This window comes from Elephas maximus, chromosome 2 (genome assembly GCF_024166365.1).
Source record: "Elephas maximus indicus isolate mEleMax1 chromosome 2, mEleMax1 primary haplotype, whole genome shotgun sequence".
In the NCBI taxonomy this organism is placed as follows: Eukaryota; Metazoa; Chordata; class Mammalia; order Proboscidea; family Elephantidae; genus Elephas; species Elephas maximus.
The window spans coordinates 171596992-171621925 of NC_064820.1; positions in this window are offsets into that span (position 1 = coordinate 171596992).

Sequence of the window (24934 nt, forward strand, 5' to 3'; positions counted from 1 at the left end):
TTTCTGTTTTGAACAGTGCTGCAATGAATATGGGTGTGCATATATCTATTTGTGTGCAGGCTCTTATTTCTCTAGGATATATTCCAAGGTGTGGGATTGCTGGATTGTATGGTAGTTCTATTTCTAGCTTTGTAAGGAAGTGCCAAATAGATTTCCAAAGTGGTTGTACCATTTTATTTTCCCACCAGCAGTGTATAATGACATTGCTGTTTCCCTGTTTTGAGCATTTTTTAAATCCTTCTACACACCCTCTCCAACATTTATTATTTTGTGTTTTTCAGATTAATTCTAGCCTTGTTCAGGTGAGATGGTATCTCATTGTAGTTTTGATTTGCATTTCTCTAATGGCTAATGATCATTTCCTCATATGTCTATTAGCTGCCTGACTGTCTTCTTTGGTGAAGTGTCTGTTCATATTCTTTGCCCATTTTTTAATTGGCTTATTTGTCTTTTTGTTGTTGAGGCTTTGCAGTATCTTATAGATTTTAGAGATTAGATGCTGAGCAGATTTGTAGTAGCCAAAAATTTTTCCCTCTGTAGGTTGTCTTTTTACTCTTTTGGTGAAGTCTTTGGATGAGCTTAAGTGTTTGATTTTTAGGAGCTCCCAGTTACCTAGTTTCTCTTCTAGCGTTTGTGCATCGTTAGTACTTTTTTTTTTTTAAATAATTTTTATTGTGCTTTAAGTGAAAGTTTACAAATCAAGTCAGTCTGTCACATATAAGCTTATATACACCTTACTACATACTCCCATTTACTCTCCTCAGCCCGCTCCCTTCTTCCATTCTCTCCTTTCTTGACCGTTTTGCCAGTTTCTAACCCTCTCTACCCTCCCATCTCCCCTCCAGACAGGAGATGCCAATACAGTCTCAAGTGTCCACCTGATACAAGTAGCTCACTCTTCATCAGCATCTCTCTCCAACCCATTGTCCAGTCCCTTCCATGCCTGATGAGTAGTCTTCGGGAGTGGTTCCTGTCCTGGGCCAGCAGAAGGTTTTGGGTTCATGACTTCCGGGATTCTTCTAGTCTCAGTCAGACCATTAAGTCTGGTCTTTTTATGAGAATTTGGGGTCTGTATCCCACTGTTCTCCTGCTCCCTCAGGAATTCTCCGTTGTGCTCCCTGTCAGGGCAGTCATCGGTTGTGGCCGGGCACCATCTAGTTCTTCTGGTCTCAGGATGCTGTAGGTATCTTGTTCATGTGGCCCTTTCTGTCTCTTGGGCTCATAGTTATCGTGTGACCTTGGTGTTCTTCATTCTCCTTTGATCCAGATGGGTTGAGACCAATTGATGCATCTTAGATGGCTGCTTGTTAGCATTTTAAGACCCCAGATGCCACACTTCAGAGTGGGATGCAGAATGTTTTCATAATAGAGTTTATTATGCCAATTGACTTAGAAGTCCCCTTAAGCCATAGTCTCCAGACCCCCGCCCTTGCTCTGCTGACCTTCGAAGCATTCAGTTTATCCTGGAAATTTCTTTGCTTTTGGTCCAGTCCAGTTGAGATGACCTCCCCTGTATTGAGTATTGTCCTTCCCTTCACCTAAAGTAGTTTTTTTCTACTAACTAATCAGTAAATAACCCTCTCCCACCCTTCCTCCCTCCCCTCTCTCGTAACCACAAAAGAATGTGTTCTTCTCAGTTTGTACTATTTCTCAAGAACTTATAATAGCGGTCTTATACAGTATTTGTCCTTTTGCTTCTGACTAATTTCACTCAGCATAATGCCTTCCAGGTTCCTCCATGTTATGAAATGTTTCACAGATTCGTCACTGTTCTTTATCGATGCATAGTATTCCATTGTGTGAATGTACCATAATTTATTTAACCACTCATCTATTGATGGACACCTTGGTTGCTTCCAGCTTTTTGCTATTGTAAATAGTACTGCAATAAACATGGGTGTGCATATATCTGTTCGTGTAAAGGCTCTTATTTCTCCTGGGTATATTCCGAGGAGTGGGATTTCTGGGTTGTATGGTAGTTCTATTTCTAACTTTTTAAGAAAACGCCAGATAGATTTCCAAAGTAGTTGTACCATTTTATGTTCCCACCAGCAGTGTATAAGAGTTCCAATCTCTCCGCAGCCCCTCCAACATTTATTATTTTGTGTTTTTTGGATTAATGCCAGCCTTGTTGGAGCGAGATGGAATCTCATCGTAGTTTTAATTTGCATTTCTCTAATGGCTAATGATCGAGAGCATTTTCTCATGTGTCTGTTAGCCTCCTGAATATCTTCTTTAGTGAAGTGTGTGTTCATATCCTTTGCCCACTTTTTGATTGGGTTGTTTGCCTTTGGTTGAGTTTTAACAGAATCATACAGATTTTAGAGATCAGGCGCTGGTCAGAGATGTCATAGCTGAAAATTTTTTCCCAATCTGTAGGTGGTCTTTTTACTTTTTTGGTGAAGTCTTTAGATGGCCATAGGTGTTTGATTTTTAGGAGCTCCCAGTTATCTGGTTTCTCTTCATCATTTTTAGTAATGTTTTGTATTCTGTTTATGCCTTGTATTAAGGCTCCTAACGTTGTCCGTATTTTTTCTTGAATGATCTTTATCGTTTTAGTCTTTATGTTTAGGTCTTTGATCCACTTGGAGTTAGTTTTTGTGCATGGTGTGAGGTATGGGTCCTGTTTCATTTTTTTTGCAAATGGATATCCAGTTATGCCAGCACCATTTGTTAAAAAGACTATCTTTTCCCCAATTAACTGACACTGGGCCTTTGTCAAATATCAGCTGCTCATATGTGGATGGATTTATATCTGGGTTCTCAATTCTGTTCCATTGGTCTATGTGCCTGTTGTTGTACCAATACCAGGCTGTTTTGACTACTGTGGCTGTATAATATGTTCTAAAATTGGGTAGAGTGAGGCCTCCCACTTTCTTCTTCTTTTTCAGTAATGCTTTACTTATCCAGGGCTTCTTTCCCTTCCATATGAAGTTGGTGATTTGTTTCTCCATCACTTTAAAAATGTCACTGGAATTTGGATTGGAAGTGCATTGTATGTATAGATGGCTTTTGGTAGAATAGACATTTTTACTATGTTAAGTCTTCCTATCCATGAGCAAGGTATGTTTTTCCACTTATGTAGGTCCCTTTTAGTTTCTTGCACTAGTACTTTGTAGTTTTCTTTGTCTAGGTCTTTTACATCTTTGGTAAGATTTATTCCTAAGTATTTTTTCTTCTTGGGGGCTACTGTGAATGGTATTGATTTGATGATTTCCTCTTCGATGTTCTTTTTGTTGATGTAGAGGAATCCAAGTGATTTTTGTATGTTTGTCTTGTAACCTGAGACTCTGCCAAACTCTTCTATTTGTTTCAGTAGTTTTCTGGAGGATTCCTTAGGGTTTTCTGTGTATAAGATCATGTCATCTGCAAATAGAGATAATTTTGCTTCTTCCTTGCCAATCTGGATGCCCTTTATTTCTTTATCTAGCCTAATTGCTCTGGCTAGGACCTCTAGCACAATGTTGAATAAGAGTGGTGATAAAGGGCATCCTTGTCTGGTTCCCGTTCTCAAGGGAAATGCTTTCAGGCTCTCTCCATTTAGAATGATATTGGCTGTTAGCTTTGTATAGATGCCCTTTATTATGTTGAGGAATTTTCCTTCATTTCCTATTTTGCTGAGAGGTTTTTATCATGAATGGGTGTTGCACTTTGTCAAATACCTTTTCTGCATCAATTGATAAGATCATGTGGTTTTTGTCTTTTGTTTTATTTATATGGTGGATTACATTAACAGTTTTTCTAATATTAAACCAAGCTTGCATAATAAAAAATTTTTTTTTTTTTTTTTACCTGGTGTAAATCTCACTTGGTCATGGTGGATTATTTTTATGATATGTTGTTGAATTCTATTGGCTAGAATTTTGTCAAGGATTTTTGCATCTATGTTCATGAGGGATATAGGTCTGTAATTTTCTTTTTTTGTGGTGTCTTTACCTGGTTTTGTTATCAAGGATATGGTGGCTTCATAGAATGAGTTAGGTAGTATTCCATCATTTTCTATGCTTTGAAATAGCTTTAGTAGTAGTGGTGTTAACTCTTCTCTGAAAGTTTGGTAGAACTCTGCAGTGAAGCCTTCTGGGCCAGGGCTTTTGTTGTTGTTGTTGTTGGGAGTTTTTTGATTACCTTATCAATCTCTTTTTTTGTTATGGATCTATTTAGTTGTTCTACTTCTGATTCTGTTCATTTAGGTAGGTAGTGTTTTTCTAGGAATTCATCCATTTCTTCTAGGTTTGCAAATTTCTTAGAGTACAATTTTTCGTAATAATCTGGTATGATTCTTTTAATTTCAGTTGGATCTGTTGTGATATGGCCCATCTCGTGTCTTATTTGGGTTATTTGTTTCCTTTCCTGTATTTGTTTAGTCAGTCTGGCCAATGGTTTATCAATTTTATTAATTTTTTCAAAGAACCAGCTTTTGACTTTGTTAATTCTTTCAATTGTTTTTCTGTTCTCTATTTCATTTAGTTCAGCTCTAATTTTTATTATTTGTTTTCTTCTGGTGCCTGGTGGATTCTTTTGTTGCTCACTTTCTGTTTGTTCAAGTTGTAGGGACAGTTCTCTGATTTTGGCTCTTTCTTTTTGTATGTGTGCATTTATCAATATAAATTGACCTCTGAGCACTGCTTTTGCTGTGTCCCAGAGGTTTTGACAGGAAGTGTTTTCATTCTCATTGCATTCTATGAATTCCTTTATTCCCTCCTTAATGTTTTCTATAACCCAAGATATTGTTTTTGAGCAGGATATTGTTCAGTTTCCAAGTATTTGATTTCTTTTCCCTGATTTTTCTGTTATTGATTTCCACTTTTATGGCCTTGTGGTCTGAGAAGGTGCTTTGTAATATTTCGGTGTTTTGGATTCTGCAAAGGTTTGTTTTACGACCTAATATGGGATCTATTCTAGAGAATGTTCCATGTGCACTAGAAAAAAAAAGTATATTTTGCAGTCGTTGAATGGAGTGTTCTGTATAGGTCTATGAGGTCAAGTTGGTTGATTATAGCAATTAGGTCTTCCGTGTCTCTTTTGAGCTTTTTACTGAAAGTCCTATCCTTCTCCGAAAGTGGTGTGTTGAAGTCTCCTACTATAATTGTGGAGGTGTCTATCTCACTTTTCAGTTCTGTTAAAGTTTGTTTTATGTATCTTGCAGCCCTGTCATTGGGTGCATAAATATTTAATATGGTTATATCTTCCTGGTCAATTGTCCCTTTAATCATTATGTACTGTCCTTCTTTATCCTTTGTTCTGGATTTAACTTTGAAGTCTATTTTGTCAGAAATTAATATTGCTACTCCTGCTCTTTTTTGCTTGTTGTTTGCTTGATATATTTTTTCCATCCTTTGAGTTTTAGTTTGTTTGTGTCTCTAAGTCTAAGGTGTGTCTCTCGTAGGCAGCATATAGACGGATTGTGTTTCTTTATCCAGTCTGAGACTCTCTGTCCCTTTATTGGTGCATTTAGTCCATTTACATTCAGTGTAATTGTAGATAAGAATGTGTTTAGTGCTGTCATTTTGATGCCTTTTTGTGTGTGTTGTTGTCAGTTTCATTTTTCCACTTACTTTTTTGTGCTCAGACTTTTTCTTTGTAAATTGTGTGTTCCTCATTTTCATAGTATTTGACTTTGTTTGCTGAGTCGTTATGTTTTTCTTGGTTTTTATTTTGAGTTATGGAATTGTTAGACCTCTTTGTGGTTACCTTAATATTTGCCCCTATTTTTCTAAGTAAAAACCTAACTTGTATTGTCCTATATCACCTTGTTTTCCTCTCCATATGGCAGTTCTATGCCTTCTGTATTTAGTCCCTCTTTTTGATTATTGTGATCTTTTACATAATGACTTCAGTTGTTCCGTTTTGAGCATTTTTTCCTTTTTAAAATTAATCTTTGTTTTTGTGATTTCCTTATTTGAGTTGATATCAGGGTGTTCTGTCCTGTGTCTTTGTGTTGTGTTGTTATCTGATGTTATTGATTTTCTGACCAATTTCCTTTATTTCTTGTAGCTTTGGTTTGGTTTTTGCAAATTCTCTAAGCTTGTGTTTATCTGTAAATGTTTTGATTTCACCTTCATATTTGAGAGAGAGTTTTGTTGGATAAATGATCCTTGACTGGCTGTTTTTCCCCTCAGTGCTCTCTATATGTCATCCCATTGCCTTCTTGACTGCATAGTTTCTGCTGAGTAGTCTGAACTTATTCTTATTGATTCTCCTTTGTAGGAGACCTTTCTTTTATCCCTGGCTGCTTTTAAAATTTTCTCTTTATCTTTGGTTTTGGCAAGTTTGATGATAATATGTCTTGGTGATTTTGTTTTTGGATCAATCTTATATGGGGTTTGATGAGCATCTTGGATAGATATCCTTTCATTTTTCATGATGTCAGGGAAGTTTTCTGCCAACAGATCTTCAACTATTCTCTCTGTATTTTCTGTTATCCCTCCTTGTTCTGGAACTCCAATCACATGCAAGTTATTCTTCTTGATAGAGTCCCACATGATTCTTAGGGTTTCTTCATTTTTTTAAATTCTTTTATCTTATTTTTCTTCAGCTGTATTGGTGTCAATTGCCTTATCCTCCAGCTCCCCCACTCTGCATTCCAATCGCTCGATTCTGCTCCTCTGACTTCCTATTGAGTTGTCTAATTCTGTAATTTTACTGTTAATCTTTTGGATTTCTGAATGCTGTCTCTCTATGGATTCTTGTAGCTTATTAATTTTTCCACTATGTTCTTGAATAATCTTTTTGATTTCTTCAACTGCTTTATCAGTGTGTCCCTTGGCTTTTTGTGTAAATTTTGTGTAGTTTGCCTTATTTCATTTTTGAGGTCATCCCTGATGTCTTGAAGCATTCTGTAAATTAGTTTTTTATATTCTGCATCTGGCAATTCCAGGATTGTATCTTCATTTGGGAAAGATTTTGATTTATTAATTTGGGGAGTTGTAGAAGCAATCATGGTCTGCTTCTTTATGTGGGTTGATATCAACTGTTGTCTCTGAGCCATCTCTAAGATATTGTAATGATTTATTTTATATTTGCTCATTGAGTCTTATCTTGTTTTGTTTTCTTTCAATACACGCAGGTGGGCTACTAGATTGTGCTGTCTTGATTGTTGTAGGCTTTGAATCACTGATGTCCTCTTACCAGCTGGTTTGGGCCTGTACCAGAAATATAAGACTAAGAGTCCATTCACTATTCTTGAGTAGAATCTGATTTTGGGTCACCAAGTATGTGGGGTAGACTGTCACCTATTCGCTTAGAGGAGTAGTGGTGATAGTTGTGTGCACCAGATTCTAGTAGCAGCAGGGGGTCACATTCAGGGGAGGCAGGATGCTGATAGGCTTTCCCCAAGTGCCAGTGAGGTAGGTGTGCCCCTATTCCTAAAGCACTTTGGTGGGTGGGCTCTGCAGCTGTACCTTAGGCACCCAGTGCATGTACCTCTACAGATCGGTAGATGTCACTATCTTCAGACGCCTATGGCAGAAGGTTAGGTGGTTTGGGTGGAGCTTCAGCCTTCAGTTCCCCGTTGTGGGTCAGTGAGAACTCTTTTGAATATGCAGAGATATCAGACCTGGGAAACTTGTTTTTCCAGTAATCTGCTAAAACAACTACAGTCAGATCGCTATCAGAATTGCCTTTGCATTATAATAGCCACCTTGTTCCCTGTAGGGATGAAAGCCCAAGACTGTGGATCACAAATGCTTGGCTGGAGCTGGTTCTGTATTTTTAGTCCAATTTCGGGAAGTCTGGGAAGGATTCTTGGTCCCTGGGTTTTTTGTGGCTGCTTCTCTCAGGCCAGGAGAATGGGTTAGGAAAAGACAAAACAAACAAACAAAGAAAAAAAAAAAACACGGAGCACTTCACTCTCTGGCCCAGGAAATTCCAATGTTAATGAAGCCGCCTCGGAAGGGGAGGGGAGGGATCAGATAAATAGGAGAGAGTGCACCCAGGAATATAGACAAAGTTACTTATCTTGCTTGGGATGACTGTTTTATCTGAGATTCCTGAGGGGCGTGTCAACTGTGTGTGCTGGCTGGGTAGAGATTGCCCCCGAGGGTCAGGCCCGCGTTCTGTGCTTGTGCTGTCCCAGAAGCCGTGGTTGGTTCCTCCGCTCCCAGTCCAAAGCCCAGTGCCAAGGTTCCCTGGCTGGGATGCTGCACTCCCGGCTCCAAAATCAGTCCCTGACTCCCTGTGATTTCTCTTTCTGTCAGCCGCATTGCTGCGCTGCCTGCGCGCACTAGCTGGGCTTCCTCTGGGGTCACTTCAGGGGGCTAGGGCTGTGCCCCATGTTTGCGGCATCTCAGATTGCCATACTCAGCTCCCCTGCGCCCAGACCAAAGCCCAGCACCAAAGTTTTCTGACTGGGACACTGGCTCCAGGCTCCGAAAACAGTCGCTGCTTCCCCGTGGTTGTTCGTTCTCTCTTTAGCCCCGTCAGTGTGCTGCCTGCCTGCACTGACTGAGTCTCTACGGAGGTTACCCCAGGGGGCTAGGGGTTAGGGCTGTGTCCAGTGCCTGAACCACCTCAGCAAGCCACAATTAGCCCCGCCACTCGGCACCAGGGAACCGCGGGGGCTCAAGGCTGTGGGGTGGGTCGTAGGTTCCAGAAGCGGTTGCTGGGTCAGGGGGCAGCTTTTCACTCACCTGTCTCTCAGGTCAACTCTTTAAATCTGTTTGATGGTCAGTGTTTGTAGATTGTCATGTATGTGATCGATTCACTTGTTTTTCTGAGTCTTTGTTGCAAGAGGGATCCGAGGTAGCGTCTGCCTAGTCAGCCATCTTGGCCCCGCCTCTTTCGTTAGTACTGTTTTGTATACCCTTTATACCATGTATTAGGGCTCCTAGTGTTGTCCCTATTTTTTCTTCCATGATCTTTATTGTTTTAGATTCTATATTTAGTTCTTTGATCCATTTTGAGTTAGTTTTTTGTGCATGGTGTAAGATATGGGTCTTGTTTCATTTTTTTGCAGATAGCCAGTTATGCCAGCACCATTTGTTAAAGAGACTGTCTTTTCCCCAATTAATGGACTTTGCACCTTTGTCAAACACCAGCTGCTCATAAGTGGATGAATTTCTGTCTGGATTCCCAATTCTGTTCCGCTGGTCTATGTATCTGTTGTTGTGCCAGTACCAGGTTGTTTTGACTACCGAGGCAGTTTAATAGGTTCTAAAACCAGGTAGTGTGAGGCCTCCCATTTTGTTCTTCTTTGTCAGTAACCCTTTACTTATCCTCCCTTTCCATGCGAAGTTGATGATTTGTTTCTCCATCCCATTAAAAAATGCCATTGGAATTTAGATCAGGATTGCATTGTACCTAGGGATCCCTTTGGGTAGAACAGACATTTTCACAATGTTGAGTCTTTCTATCCATGGATAAGGCATGTTTTTCCTCTTATGTAGGTCTCTTTTGGTCTCTTGTAGTTTTCTTTGTATAGGTCTTTTACGTCTCTGATTAGATTTATTCCTAAGTATTAAATCTACTTGGGGGCTATTGTAAATGGTATTGATTTGGTGATTTCCTCTATGATGTTCTCTTTGTTGGTGTAGAGGAATCCAACTGATTTTTTATGTATATCTTGTATTCTAATACCTTGCTGAACTCTTCTATCAGTTCCAGTAGTTTTCCTGGGAATACTTTAGGGTTTTCTGTGTATAAGATCATGTCATCTGCATATAGAGATACTTGGACTTCTTCCTTGCCAATCTGGATGCCCTTTATTTCTTTATCTAGCCTAATTGCTTTGGCTAGGACTTCCAGCACAATGTTGAACAAGGTGATGATAAAGGGCATCCTTGTCTGGTTCCTGATCTCAGTGGGAATGTTTTCAGGCTCTCTCCATTTAGGTTGATGTTGGCTGTTGGCTTTGCATAAATGCCCTTTATTATGTTGAGAAATTTTCCTTTTATTCTTATTTTGCTGAGAGTTTTTATCATGAATGAGTGTTGAACTTTGTCAAATGCCTTTTCTGCATCAATTGATAAAATCGTGTGATTCTTGTCTTTTGTTTTATTTATGTGGTAGATTACATTAATTGTTTTTCTAATGTTGAACCATCTGTACATACCTGGTGTGAATCCCACTTGGTCATGGTGAATTATTTTTTTGATATGTTGAATTCTATTGTCGAGAATTTTGTTGAGGATTTTTGCAGCTACATTCATGAGGGATATAGGTCGATAATTTCCTTTTCTTTTGGTGTCTTACCAGTGATATGGTAGGTTCATAGAATGAGTTTGGTAATATTCCTTCCTTTTCTATGCTCTGAAATACCTTTAGTTGTAGTGGTGTTAACTCTTCTCTGAAAGTTTGGTAGAATTCTCCAGTGAAGCTGTCAGGGCCATAGTTTTTTTTTTGTTAGGAGTTTTAAATTACCTTTTCAATCTCTTCTTTTGTTACAGGTTTATTTTGTTGTTCTACCTCTGTTTGTGTTAGTTTAGGTAGGTAGTGTGTCTCTAGAAATTTGTCCATTTCCTCTAGGTTTTCAAATTTGTTAGAGTACGATTTTTCATAATATTATGTTATAATTCTTTTAATTTCAGTTGGGTCTGTTGTGATATTGCCCATCCCATTTTGTATTTGGGTTATTAGCTTCCTCTCATGTTTTTGTTTTGTCAGTTTGGCCAATTGTTTATCGATTTTGTTGATCTTTTCAAAGAACCAACTTTTGGTCTTGTTGATATTTTATGTTATTTTTCTGTTCTTGATTTATTAATTTATGCTCTAACCTTTATTATTCCCTTTCTTCTGGTACCTGAGGGCTTCTTTTGCTGCACTCTTTCTATTTGTTCGAGTTGTAGGGTTAATGCTTTGAGTTTGGCCCTTTCTTCTTTTTGTATGTGTGCATTTATTGCTATAAATTGCCCTCTGAGAACTGCTTTTGCTGTGTCCCAAAGGTTCTGATAGGATGTGTTTTCATTCTCATTTGATTGTATAAATTTCTTTATTCTGTCCTTAATTTATTCTATAACCCAGTAGTTGTTGAGCAAGGTGTTCAGTTTCCATATGTTTGATTTTTTTTTCCTGCTTTTTGTTATTGAATTTTTACTTTTGTGGCTTTATGGTCAGGAAAGATGGTTTGTAATATTTTGTTGCTTTGGATTCTCTTAAGGCTTGCTTTATGGCCTAATATGTGGTCTTTTCTGGAGAATGTTCCATGTGCTCTGGAAAAGAAAGTATCCTTGGCTGCTGCTGAGTGAAGTGTTCTGTGCATGTCTGTGTGTTGCATTTAGATCTTCCATGTTTTTATTGAGCTTCTTTCTGGCTGTTCTCTCCTTCACAGAAAGTGGTGTGTTGAATTCTCCTACTAATATTGTGGAGCTGTCTCTCTTTCAATGCTGTTTTTTTTTTTTTTTAATGTATTTTGAAGCCCTTTTGGTTATTGTTGGGTATGTAAATATTTATTATGGTTATGTCCTCCTGGTGTATTGAGCCTTTAATCATTATATACTGTCCTTTCTTATCCTTTGTGGTAGATTTTACTTTAAAGTCTATTTTGTCAGAAATTAATATTGCCACTCCTGCTCTTTTTTGATGGTTGTTTGCTTGATATATTTTTTTCCATTCTTTGAGTTTTAGTTTGTGTCGTTAAGTCTAAGATGTGTTTCCTGTAGGCAGCATATAGATCCATTCTGCCACTCTCTGTCTCTTTATTGGTACATTTAGTCCATTTACATTCACATGATTATTGATAGATATAAAAAAAAATTTTTTTTATGAGTTTAGTGTTGTCATTTTGATGTCTTTGTGTGTGTGTGTGTGTTGTTGACAGTTTCTTTGTTCCACTTAATTTTCTGTGCTGAGTCATTTTTCTTTATATATTTTCTTCTTTTTCATTTTTGTTGATTTTGAATTTGTTGAAGCTTTATGTTTTTCTTGTTTTTTATTTTGAGGTGTAGGATTGCTAAGTTTCCTTTGTGGTTATCTTAATATTTACCCCTGTTTTTCTAAGTTTAAACCAATCTTTTATTTCTTTGACTTCCTCTCCACGTGAAAGATCTATGACTACATTTTTTAGTCCCTTTTTTTTGGTTTAGTGTTGTCATCTTTTACATAATGACATTGCTGTTTCCCTGTTTTGAGCATTTTTTTATCTTGATTTATTTTTGTGATTTCCCTGTGTGGGTTGATATCTGGTTGTCCTGTTCTGTATTCTAGTCTTGGGTTGTTATTTGATGTTATTGATTTACTAACCGGAGGAATCCCTTTAGTATTTCTTGTAATTTTGGTTTCTTTTTTGCAAATTCCCTTAACTTCTGTTTATCTGGAAATGCCCTAATTTTACCATCATATTTTAGAGACATTTTTGCTGGAAATATGATTCTTGGCTGAAAACTTTTTTCCCTCAAGGCTTTATGTATGTCATTCCATGGCCTTCTTGCCTGCATGGTTTCTGCTGAGTAGTCCGAGCTTAGTCATATTGACCCTCTTTTATAGGTGACTTTTTGTTTATCCCTAGCCATTCTTAAAATTCTCTCTTTATCTTTGGTTTTGGCAAGTTTGATTATAATAAGTCTTGGTGACTTTTTGGGGGGATCTAACTTGTGCGGGGTTCAATGAGCATCTTGGAGAGATATCCTCTCATCTTTCACGGTATCAGCTAAGTTTTTTGCCAACAAATCTCAAACAGTTCTCTCTGTATTTTCTGTTATCCCCCATTGTTCTGGTACTCCAGTCACTCATAGGTTATTTTTCTTGATAGAGTCACTCATAGTTCTTAGAGTTTCTTCATTTAAAAAAATCTTTTATCAGATTTTTCCTCAAATATATTGTTGTCAAGTGCTTTATCTTCAGTCTTACTAATTCTGACTTCCATTGCCTCAATTCTCCTCCTTTGACTTTCTATTGAGTTGTCTAATTCTGAAATTTTATTGTTAATCTTCTGGATTTCTGTTTGCTGTCTCTCTATGGATTCTTACAGCCTATTAAATTTGTCATTATGCTCTTCTCTAATCTTCGTAAGTTACTCTATTGCTCTGTCTGTGTGCTTCTTGGCTTGTTCTGTGTTCTTGTTCTTCTTCTGGATCTCTTGAAGAGTTCTGTATATTAATCTTTTGTATTGTACCTCTGGTAATTCCAGGAAGTTCTTTTCATCCAGAAGATTCTTGATTCTTTGTTTTGGTATCTTGCTGAAGCCATCATGGTCTGCCTTTTTATGTGATTTGATATTGACTGTTGTCTCTGAACCATCAATAAGTTATTGCATATATTTTATGTTTGCTTACTGTATCCTAGCTTCTTGTTTTGTTTTGATATATGCCCATATAGGCTGCTTGAGTGAGCTAGTTTGATTATTGGCACCTTTGAAGCTCTAATGTCCTGTTGCCAGGTAGTTAGAGCTGTTACTAGGCATGTGAGCCTGGTAGTCCATTTATTTTTCTTGTATGGATTTGGCTCAGGTGTCCAGGTATTCAGTCATCAAGTGTGTGATACAGGCTCTCAGCTGCAGTTCTAGATGAGAAGGGGTGATTGGTGTAAGCACAGGTATATGGGTGCAGTATGGAGTCACCTACTGAGGAAGGCAGAGGGCTGACAACCACCCCTGAGTTTCTGTGAGGAAAGCATGTCCCTGTTCCCTACAGCACATAGGTGGGTAGGTTTTGCAGCTGGACTATGGGCACCCAGTGCTGTTGACTGTAAGGACTGGGAGGCACTACTTATTCTTGGACCTCTACTGTGAGTAGGTGACGTGGGTGGAGCCACCAGTTGTCAGACCCCTGATATGGGTAGGTGAGGACCCTGCTTAATAGGCAGAACCTGCCTCTCCACCATTTAATTGAAACAGTTGAAGTTAGACCAGGTACGTACCCTGTTGTACTATGCTAATGAAGGCCTACACTGTTGAAATGGGTCTGTGCAGGGGTGGAAGTCATTCAAAGTCTGTGGACCCCTTATGCCTGTGCCTAGGCTAAGGAGCTGGTTCTACCCTGAGTTCCTGGCTTAAGGGAGCTGGCAGATTATTTTTCCCTGTTTATTAATTTGTTCCCTTTCCAAACCTGGGAGAATGGTTCAGAGTGACTGATGGGTCCTACTTTCGGCCCAGGGGACTTGGCAGCCTCTGAAGCTGACTTGACTCTGTGCACAGCAAGAAGTGGGCAGGTAACTGGGAGAGCGGTTTTTCCCAAAGGTTGGTTTTTTGATCCGCTTAGCAGGTTAGACGCATATACTTATCTTTGCTGATTGAGTGCCACTTTTATCTGATTCTGGAGATGTGAGTAGACTCTCTGTTGATGGGTCTCTCCCAATGTGGAAAACGTGTGCTGAATGCCACTGCATGTCTCACTGAACTTGTGCCAGCAGATCCCAGCCTACAGGGTGCCAGTTTCTACTGGGTCAGGTCTGGCAACTCCTTGCTGCTTCTGAGGCGTCTCTCCCTCCCCCTGCCACTCGGTCTGATCCCTCAACTTTGCCTTTGATGTTCAGGACTCTTAGATTGTCATGTATAATCAAATCACTTGTTTTTTCCTGGTCTTTGTTGTAAGAGGGGCTATAGGAAGCATCTGACTACCCCACTATCTTGGCCCCACCCTATAATTCATTTTTCCTGGTATTTTTGTCAAGGTTTGTCTAACTACTTTTACCCTAAGGTTTGAAGACCAGTATGCTAGGTCTTCTATTTCTGTTGAAGTCAGGGTTAAAGGATGCGGGGAGCTAATGCTTCCTGTTTCAGTGGATATGCTGATTTATCTGAGATGGTCAGACACTTCCCTGAACTGCCTTTCAAGGCCTCTGTCTCCTCCTTTGTTCCTGATTTGATATTACTATGTTCCCGCTTAAACGTCTTGATGCCTCTATTCTTTTTTTTTTTTTAGATTAAGTGAGGTTTTAAACAAGGTTTATGGGGCAATTCTTTGTCATTAAAATAACAAATGGATTGAAAACAGCCTTCTGTCTCTTTGGAATCCACCACCGTTAGTGGACCATAACCCAGCTGGTGACAGAACGACAGAGAGGCATGGGGCTATCAAAGAGTGGGAAAACATGTAAAATTTCCTGTGATTTGCCAGTAAGATTGGAGAATCTCAGAAGTTTCAGCAAATAAACTCAAATTCATGACTACACAACCCTGCTTTTTAGAATGGATCCCTGTAAATGTGAAGTAGGATTGGATTAGGGAAATAGGATGCCCTGAAAGGCATTCCTAGCGTTATGTTTCTGACTGTGTCATTCTTTGAGAGGTCAAAAAATAGCAGATATTGAATGTTTATTTTTCTAAAACTCTGAATGGTGGAAATAAGTAGAGTAAGCATTTAAAATTTTAGAACGGGGTTTTAAGCATTAGAACAAAATCGTAAGTTAAATCAGAGCATAGTTGTCCCCTCGGCAGAGATGTTAATGCAGCACTCGGAATTCTGTTTCAAGTCCAAGTCCGTGGTACTCTCTAGGCAGGCAGGAATCGGAATCTTAGGTCCAAGGGGCCCTGGCTCCTCTACCTAGAGCAGATCATCACCACAGGAAGCAAGATCATTGTCAGAAAAAAGAACAACTCCACTTCCTGTTCCTCATCCTGCTTAAGAGAAAAACAATTTGGAGAGTGAGGTTGATACTATCAATGAGGAAAATGATGTGTATTTCAACAAACTGCCAATTGAACCTTTTAAAATTAATGACTACGATAAAGGTGTTGAATTCAGGTCACTTCAGGGAATTAACTAATGACAGAAACAGAGACCACAGGAAATGATACAATTCTCAAACTGACAGGAGTTGAGATGGAGGTTACTTTACGGTAAGTTGCAAACAGACATGGGTTGGCTGCTCCTGTCACAGTGAAAAAAGGCTAGTGTGATTGATAGAAAGAATACTGGCTTCTTGCCATCTCTTTCACAGTGGGCAGCTATGTGGCCTGGGCAAGCCTCTTCCCCTGAGGGGCTCTTTTTGTCCATCTGTAAAATGGAACATTTAGCTGGATCATCATTTAGGTCTCTTTCATGTCTTACATTCCATATTTTTAGCTTTGCTTCCATAGAGCCCTGGTGGTGCTGTGAATAAGAACTCAGCCGCTCCTTGCAAACCCTATGGGGCAGTTCTACTTTCTTCTGTAGGGTCACTATGAGTCAAAATCGACTCTACAGCAATGGGTTTGATTTTTCGTTTCCACCTATGTATGCTGGCAGACATAGAAACACTAATACATTTTACTTGCTATATTATTCTCAGTTTAATCTTTCCCAGCCGCTCCAGTTCATGGTTGTCTTCCTCATCCCTGGATTCCTGAGTGTTTGTAACCAATATCCTTTATTTGACAACTGTTAATGCTCTGAACAGTTGTTGTTAACTCCTTGAAGCTCTAACCCTGTGCCAGAGCACATTGCTATGAAAGTTCCAGACTTCCCATACAGTTGATGATTCTACGAGAAAAGAAATACCTTTCCTAATAATCTGGTAGGAGTTCTAGGGAGGGTATTGATTGACCTAGCTTGGGGCACTTGTCCTTTCCTGAACTAGTCAGTGTGTCCAGAGTGGATGAAGCATTCTGATTGTCTAGGCTTGGGTATGAAACCACACCTGTGGCTTGGGAGGCTAGGGAGAGTCTGGATGGGTTTCAGACGAACAACATGAACTGAGCAAGAATACAATGTAAGGGAAGGAATGACTCTCCAGATAGAAAGCCAGAGTAGATAAATATCATAGGCCTCTACAAAGGCTCTACTTTTTCATTGTTTTAACAAATGGTGTCTGCTCTAGTGTATTGGGAAGAACAGAGGACTGATGTCAAGGGCAGCTTGACTCCTGCCCCTTTTTTTGTCTCCAACTAGCTATGGAGCCTTAAATTATTTATCCTCTCTTGGTCTTAGTTCCTTCATCTGTAAAAGTGAGAGGTACAGTGATTCGATCTCCTTGAACTTTTCCAGCTCTGGTATTCTGTGTTAGTGATGATTATCATATCCTCTGAAGAGCAACAAAAGCCAATTGCTGGTTTTAATACAGATTGATGATTTTATACTTTCTTTTAAAGGCCGAGTTAATATCTACAGTAAATTAATGCATCCTGCTTAATTCTGACATCTATAAAGAACACCATTGAAGACACTAGACCAGCTGTGGTGACCTAGTCTACAAAAATGGTGCAAGGAATATGTTCTAGCTTTTTTGTATGTTAATGAGAACAATTTGTGTATTTGTGTGAGGTCCACAGGGACAGCCATCATTCTGTCTTGTTCCATGCTGAACTCCCAGTAGCTTGCCCAGTCCTTGATATATAGTAGATGCTTACAAAATATTTGTTGAAAAATTAATGAATTATAAAAAGAAAGCCATATAATTTCCTAAAACTCACCCATTGTAGAGTTGTCTTGAGTGTGAGTGACTCTATATAATCGAAAGAAACATTTTGGATGAAAATAAAACAAATGGTAAATGACAGCAGTGGGGTTTGAACCGAGTCAGCCTGAATTTACAACCCAAGAATTTTTGTAGCTACATCATGCTGTCTTTCGAAGGATCTCAGAAGTCAAAGCTCAACTATCTCTGGTTCTCATGATTGATGCTTTTCTTTGTAATGCCCCAGACTGATTCTGCTTTTGGGAAACAAATTAAAATTTACTACATATTTATATGTTCTCTTTTGTTTTTAGCATGCTTTCTTATATATGGGTGGTGCAAAAGGTTAAGTGCTTGGCTGCTGACTGAAAGGTTGGCAGTTTAAATTCACCCAGAGGCACCTAAGAGGAAAAACCTAGCAATCTACTTCCAAAAGACCACAGCCATTGAAAACCTTATGGGGCACAGTTCTACTTGGAAGCACATGATGTCACCGTGAACTGGAAATGACTTGACGGCAACTGGTTTTGGATTTTGGTTCTTAGGTAGAGTTGTATTTTGTCGATCGTTCGAGACTATAATCATGTCTACCCATTTTTCTGGATTGAAACTGAGAGTTTGGATTCTATTATCTTCCAAGTATAGCCCGGACTTTTTTCTTTATGTGCAAGATGGACTAAAATGTCATACTGTTACTTAAAAATATGGCTTTGGCGTTCTCCGTTTCACTTTATTAATCAAGAACAAAATCTTTTATTTGTGTTATTACATTTTCCAGTGCCGGTCTCAACATACCTATCAAATTTTATTTCCCACTGCTTTACCTAGGGACCTGTGGTCCTGATGGGCCAGTCATTTTAACTATTACCTATCTTGTTTACTATTCACCTATACCTTGTTTTTGTAACTCACCTTGTCTTGAATCTCTCCACCAATTTAAGGGCTACCCATCATCCAGTGTTTTGGTTTAATCTGTATTATCCATAAATATTTTCTAAAGCTTAACCTAGATAAATTTCCCTTATTTGAATTTTTATACCATGCATGGTCTAAAACCAAAATTTCCCAAACTGCTGTGAGGAATGCAACTCTTTGTGTCTGGATCAAAGAAAGGGCTCGATGATCAAAGTGGTTTGGGAAATTTCAGTGCCCACGGAAAATAATTTTAGAATGTTCTCCTTACTATGAGTTTCCTGAGGGCGGGAACCCAAACCCAAACCCATTGTCCTTGAGTCAATTCTGACTCATAGTGACCCTGTGAGACAGAGTAGAACTGCCGCATAGGGTTTCCAAGGCTGTAAATTGTTACGAAAGCAGATTGCCACACTTTTCTCCCTCAGAGTGTCAGGTGAGTTCAAACCACCAACCTTTTGATTAGCAGCCACTGTGCCACCAGGGCTCCTTTGAGAACAGAGAGTAAGTGTAATTCACCTTTATACCCTAGTGCCTGTCACATAGTAGCATTCAACAAATGTAGGATAAATTAATGATTGTTGAACAATTTCATACTTCATTATGTACTACATTATGTTACTTTTTTTAGATTTGATATTTAAAACTATATTTCCTCACCCAATCTTAAATGATTTTTGTATCTTTCATAGCACTTAGCACAGGTCCTGCTGTTTGGATGGTGTCTTAGTTACCTACTGCTGCCATAACAGAAATACCACAAATGGATGGCTTTAACAAACAGAAATTTATCTTTTTTTACAGTTAGGAGGCAAGAAATCTGAATTCGAGATGCTGGATCTAGGAGGAGGTTTTCTCTCTGCATCGTCTCTGGAAGAAGGCCCTTGTCTCATTTGAGTATCCACAGGCCTGGGGTTCCTTGGCCCTTTGGCATTGCACCTATCTTCCCCCATCTATGCTTCCTTGCTTAATCTCTTTTATATCTCAAAAGAGATTGACTTAAGACACACCCTATACTAACCCTGTCGCATTAGCATAACAAAGAAAACCCATTCCCAAATGGAATTAAAACCACAAATACAGGGTTTAAGATTTACAGTACATATTTTTGAGGGGATACAATTCAATCCATAACAGATGGTAATAAAGAGAAACTCATTGTGTTGCACTAACTTGACTGAACCACTGTGTGTAGGCATAAAAAAAATGTTATTTTGACAGTTGGGATATGGTATAACATCTCTGATTACCATTCCATCTTTCAGGATTCATTCTTAAACAGCTATTCCAATACTGCATTTGGCTGAATATTTGGTGGTTCTTTCTCTACCTTATTGGAACAAGTATATTTACTTTATTCCTCTTCTTGAAATCTGTTAAGCTTGGCTGTGTGTGACCAATGTAGGAAAAAATTGTGCATTGAATAGGCCTCCCAACCTAGCTTTGCATAAAATAGTGCATGTCTTTATACCTCTGAATGCATTCTGTGGAAAGGGTTTATAAATCAGTCTTAGGTAGAAGCTCAATAACTTGAAATAATGCTTAGGCATTTGATCAATTACTTACAGATAGGCTGATCATGCTAGGAATTTTTGGCAGAGTTTTCTAACAATCTCTTAGTACTACCATCATTCCCTAAGACTGTATGTTCTGTTGAGCTGGAAGCAGATAGCTTTCTGTAGGAATTCACATATTTGAAACTACTTTTCTTAGAATCTCCTTCCTCTGGATCCATGCTGTAACTCCAGAATCTGATGCAATACATTTCAGTATGATTTTTCTAGTCCTGGATTCAGTATTTGCTTGTCTTATTGAGAGCAAATTGCTATAATTAGTTTCTTTCCACAACTGTTGGGTAGTAATAATATCATATGGACGTAGAGAAGGTGGGCATTTTGAAGGGAATCAGCTAAGTATGATTATCAAAGCATAAAGAACTTACTTATGAGAGGATAGGTTCCGGAAGATGAAAACAGACTGTCTTTCAAGGTTAACTAGGCAAGTTCTCCAAGTCTTTCTCTCCCCAGAATAGAAAGCAAGGTGTGATCTCATATAATGAGCTGATTATCTTGTACTAATTGCATTTTGTGAAGGTTTTTGGGTACACACTTTCTTTCCTCCTGTGTAGGAGAGCCTTACAGCTTTCTGCAGAATCCTTTTTATGAAGGGGCTCAGATGCAGTGATCTCAGTTTTCATCCCACAGAACAATTAAAAAATGGTGCAAATATACTTCACCCCTAGCATGCATCAAAGACTCCTTTCTTCTGCCATAGAAACCGTCCCACTTACATCCTTGGCACCTCCCCAAGTTCTCCATTTTTAACTAAATGTCCAAGCCTTTTGTAGCATATCAGTGACAATATAAGCCATTAGGTGGCAGCTCTCTAAGGCTTTGAAGCTGCATGTCCTTCTGACAGCAAGGTTTATTTATGGTTGACAATGAAAGTTCTAAGAGTATATTTATAATTAAAAAAACAAAAACCAGGCACCGTTTATTTTCTTTTTGGAGCTTTGGTGGTTCCATTTCATTGTGGGTTTTGGAAGGACCTGACCCTTGACCATCACACAGAGACACATCTGAAGACAAGCAGTACGGCCTCTGTTTGACATTGAATGTCTCTTCTCTCTCCTTGACAAAACATATTCAGTGCTCTGGCAAGCCTGTTCACTGCAAGGAAAAGCAAACCTGGAGACAGTAGACCAGTCTCTCTGGGAGCTCTTGGTTCTCCCAGTGAACCACGGACAATAGCTATTGCCACCATGCAAACAAAACAAAACCAGTTGCCGTCCGGTCAATTGCTGCTCATGGCGATCCCATGTGTATCAGAGCAGAACTGTGCTCCATAGGGTTTTCAATGGCTGATATTTTGGCAGCATAACTCCAGGCTTTTCTTTTGAGGTGCCTATCGATGGACTTGAACCACCAACATTTTGGTTAGCCGTGAGCACATTAAGCATTTAAGCCACCCAGGGACTCCAATTGCCACATACAGTAATGTTAATTGGCTCAATGACAACAGGAGTTCTGGTTTGGTTGCGTTTTTTGCAGAGAGTGAGCAAATGTGGAACTTGACAGTTGTAATTGTAAGCAATTGTAAGAAGGGTTTTTTCTTTGTGTTGTGTGTGTGTGTGTGTGTGTGTATGTCTGTGTGTAAGGGAGGTGGGGAAAAAGAGGAGATAGGCTACCTGGTGTACTGCAGGTCAAGGTGTATCCATGTGTATGTGATGATAGTAGGAACATTTGAATGCAACTTTATAAATAAAGAGCATTTTCACTTACATTGTAACATTTAATTTTAATACCAGCTCTTTACTCAGGATACCAAAAAAAAACAAAAACAAAACCCAAACCCAGTGCCGTCGAGTCGATTCTGACTCATAGCGACCATATATGAGTTATTCTAGGTTAATGCCCAGACTCCTTAATATGGTTTAAGAAGCTCTGCTGATCCGGCCTCTACTCAGCTCATGGCAATTTCTTCCATCTTTCCCTTCCTGGCACTACATTTTCCAGTCAGACTAAGCTGTTTTTGCTTAAATTCCAGCTATTTTTTTTGCCTTTGAGCTTTTGAATATGTGTTCCTTTTGCTAAAGTCACTTAACTCCCATTCAAGAAACTTATCCCAACCCCTTAATACTGGATAAGGTATTCCTCCTACAGGAATCCATACAAACCAAACCAAACCAAACCATGTCTCTTGCCATTAAGTCAGTTCTGACTTTCTTCCACAGCACCATTGGGTGAGTTCGAACCACCAATCTTTAAATAAGAGTTGAGCATGAAATCTTTGCACCGCCCGGGGAAACTTGGGATGTCCATATTATTGTTATTAGGTGCTGTTGAGTCGATTTTGACTCATAGTGGCCCCGTGCGACAGAGTAGAGCTGCTCCATACAGTTTTCTAGGCTATAATCTTTACGGAAGCAGAATGACAGGTCTTTCTCCCACTGAGCCTCTGTTTGAGTTCGAACTGCCAGTCTTTAGGTTAGCTGCTGAGCAATTAACCACTGCATCACCAGGGTTCCTTGGTGCATCCATAGCAGCCTGCATATTACCTATTACAGCACCTTCACCCTGAATATCTGCTCACCCTCTGCAAGAAATGCAGCCAGCTGCCTATTTTCTTGTCTATCTTTCTAACTAGACTAAAACTAAAACCTTGAAGGCTGGAACCATCTCTCTATCCCTAGTGCCTAAAATTCCTTATCAAGTTCCCTGTAACTGCTTCTTGAATTAATTTTTTGGATTAGGTAAGACAGCTGTCATTATTGCCATCTTACAGGTAAGTAAATGAAAGCTCAAAAAAGTATGAAAGGTCCTTCCAAGAGAGACATATATAGAAAGTAAGTGATAGATCTAGGGTAACAGCACTAATGATTATACCAACAACAACTATAGGTTTTATTTTATAAGTACCATGAATCAGAAAGTATACATATATTAAAAACCCAGTGCTGTTGAGTCGATTCTGACTCATAGTGACCCTATAGGACAGAGTAGAGCTGCCCCATAGAGTTTTCAAAGAGCGCCTGGTGGATTTGAACTGCTGCCCCTTTGGTTAGCAGCTGTAGCACTTAACCACTACTCCACCAGGGTTTCCATACATAGTATTAGCTCATTAAATCCTCAGATCAACTTTTTAATGTAGGTACTCTTATTATGTCTTTTTTTTTTTTTAATTAACGAGAGATTTAAGTTTCAGAGAGGTTCATTAACTTGCCCAGTTCCACACAGCCTGATGAAAGAGTCTCTGATATAGTGCTGGTCTTCCAATTTTGAGAAAATGTCCAGGTTCTCTTCTACTGTGTTACATCAAGTAGCAAACAATTATAAAGAGAAAATGATAGCAAATCAATGGGTGGTTTTGCCTGCAAGTTGTCAAACATTGATTTGACTGATGGATTCCACCAAATTGATATATCTGAATCAATCCTATAAGGCAACTATCGATTTCATAGACTAATTATATCCTTTCTCACACTGCATTCCAGACTCCAAGTAGTTTAGCTAATTTTAAATTTGCAGACATAGAATATAAAGACACAGGATGCATGTAGGATAGTCCCAAACTTTGATGCTAGCACCAAGAAAGAGAAATATGTTTCCTCTCCACTTTCTTTGCTGTAAAGATCCTTTTGTATGGGCTGAGTATATGTGTGAAATAAAAGAGTCAATTTGGCATTGGCAGGACAAATCCACCTGAAATCCCTTCCTCTTTCCAAGGCATTTTCCATTTTAGCTTCGATTCTGTGGGATAGCCACTGTTCAAAGGCATTCTTCCTCTAGCCTAAAGGACCATCCCTCTTTTGTTGTTGTTAGGTACCCTCGAGTTGGTTCTGACTCATAGTGACCCTATGTACAACAGAACAAAACGCTGCCAGGTCCAAAGCCGTCCTTATAATTGTTTTTATACTTAAACCCATTGTAACCTCTGTGTCAATCCATCTCATTGAGATTCTTCCTCTTTTCTGCTGACCTTCTACTTTACAAAGCATAATATCCTTCTCCAGGGGCTGGTCCCTCTTGATAACATGTCCAAAGTATGTGAGACGAAGTCTCATCATCCTCCCTTATAAGGAGCTTTCTGTTTGTACTTCTTCAAAGACAGATTTGTTTGTTCTTCTGGTAGTCCATGGTATATTCAATATTCTTCGATAACACCATAATTCAAAGGTATCAATTCTTCTTCACTCTTCCTTATTCATTTTCCAGCTTTCACATTCATATGAGGTGACTAAAAACACCATGGCTTGGGTCAGGTGCGCCTTAGTCCTCAAAGTGACATCTTTGCTTTTTAACATTTCAAAGAGGTCTTTTGCAGCAGATTTGCCCAATGCAATACATCATTTGATTTCTTGACTGCTGATTATGTGGACATTGTTTGTGGATGCAAGTAAAATGAAATCCTTGTCAACTTCAATCTTTTCCCCATTTATGATGATGTTGCTCATTGGTCCAGTTGTGAGGATTTTTGTTTTCCTTATGTTGAGGTGTAACCCATACTGAAGGCTGTGGTCTTTGATCTTTGTCCCTCTTTTAGATGGTAGCATGTCATTTTATGACATCTTAGATGGTGTTCCAAGGCTATAAGAACTGTGGAAATAATCAGTATCCTCTCTTTAAATGATGAAGTGGCATTTCATGAGGATGCCCTAACTGCCACATTAGCATGACAGCTATTTAATGTTTGTAATTACTAGGTTCCCTACTTAATGCAGAAGCTCTGTTGTTGTTTAACAACTTTGCCGATGTATAACGGATATGCAAGAAGCTGCACGTATTTTAAGCATACAGTTTGGTAAGTTTTGACGTATGTGTACACCCGTGAAACTACCACCATGATCAAGAGACTGCACATTTTCATCTTCACCTCCAAAAGTTTCTTCAATCCTCTTTGTAATTCCTTCTCTCAGCCCTACTTCAGCAGTGCTTTCAGTTAATGGGAACTACTTGGCATTTTCTAGAGTTTTATATAAATGGAATCATAAATAGTATATTCTTCTTTGTTTGAATTCTATCACTCAGCATGTTTATTTTGAGATTTATCTATGTCATTGTGTGGCTCGACAGTTAATTCACTTTAATTGCTGAGTAGTATCCCACTGTATAGATACAGCACGACTTATCTTTCCATTCACCTGTTCAGGAACATTTGGTTTCTTTTCAGTTTTTGGCTATTACAAACAATGCTGCTCTGAACTTTGTTTGCAAGTCTTTCTATGGCCGTATGCTTTTATATCCTTTGGGTAAACGTCTAGGAGTGGAATGCTTGGATC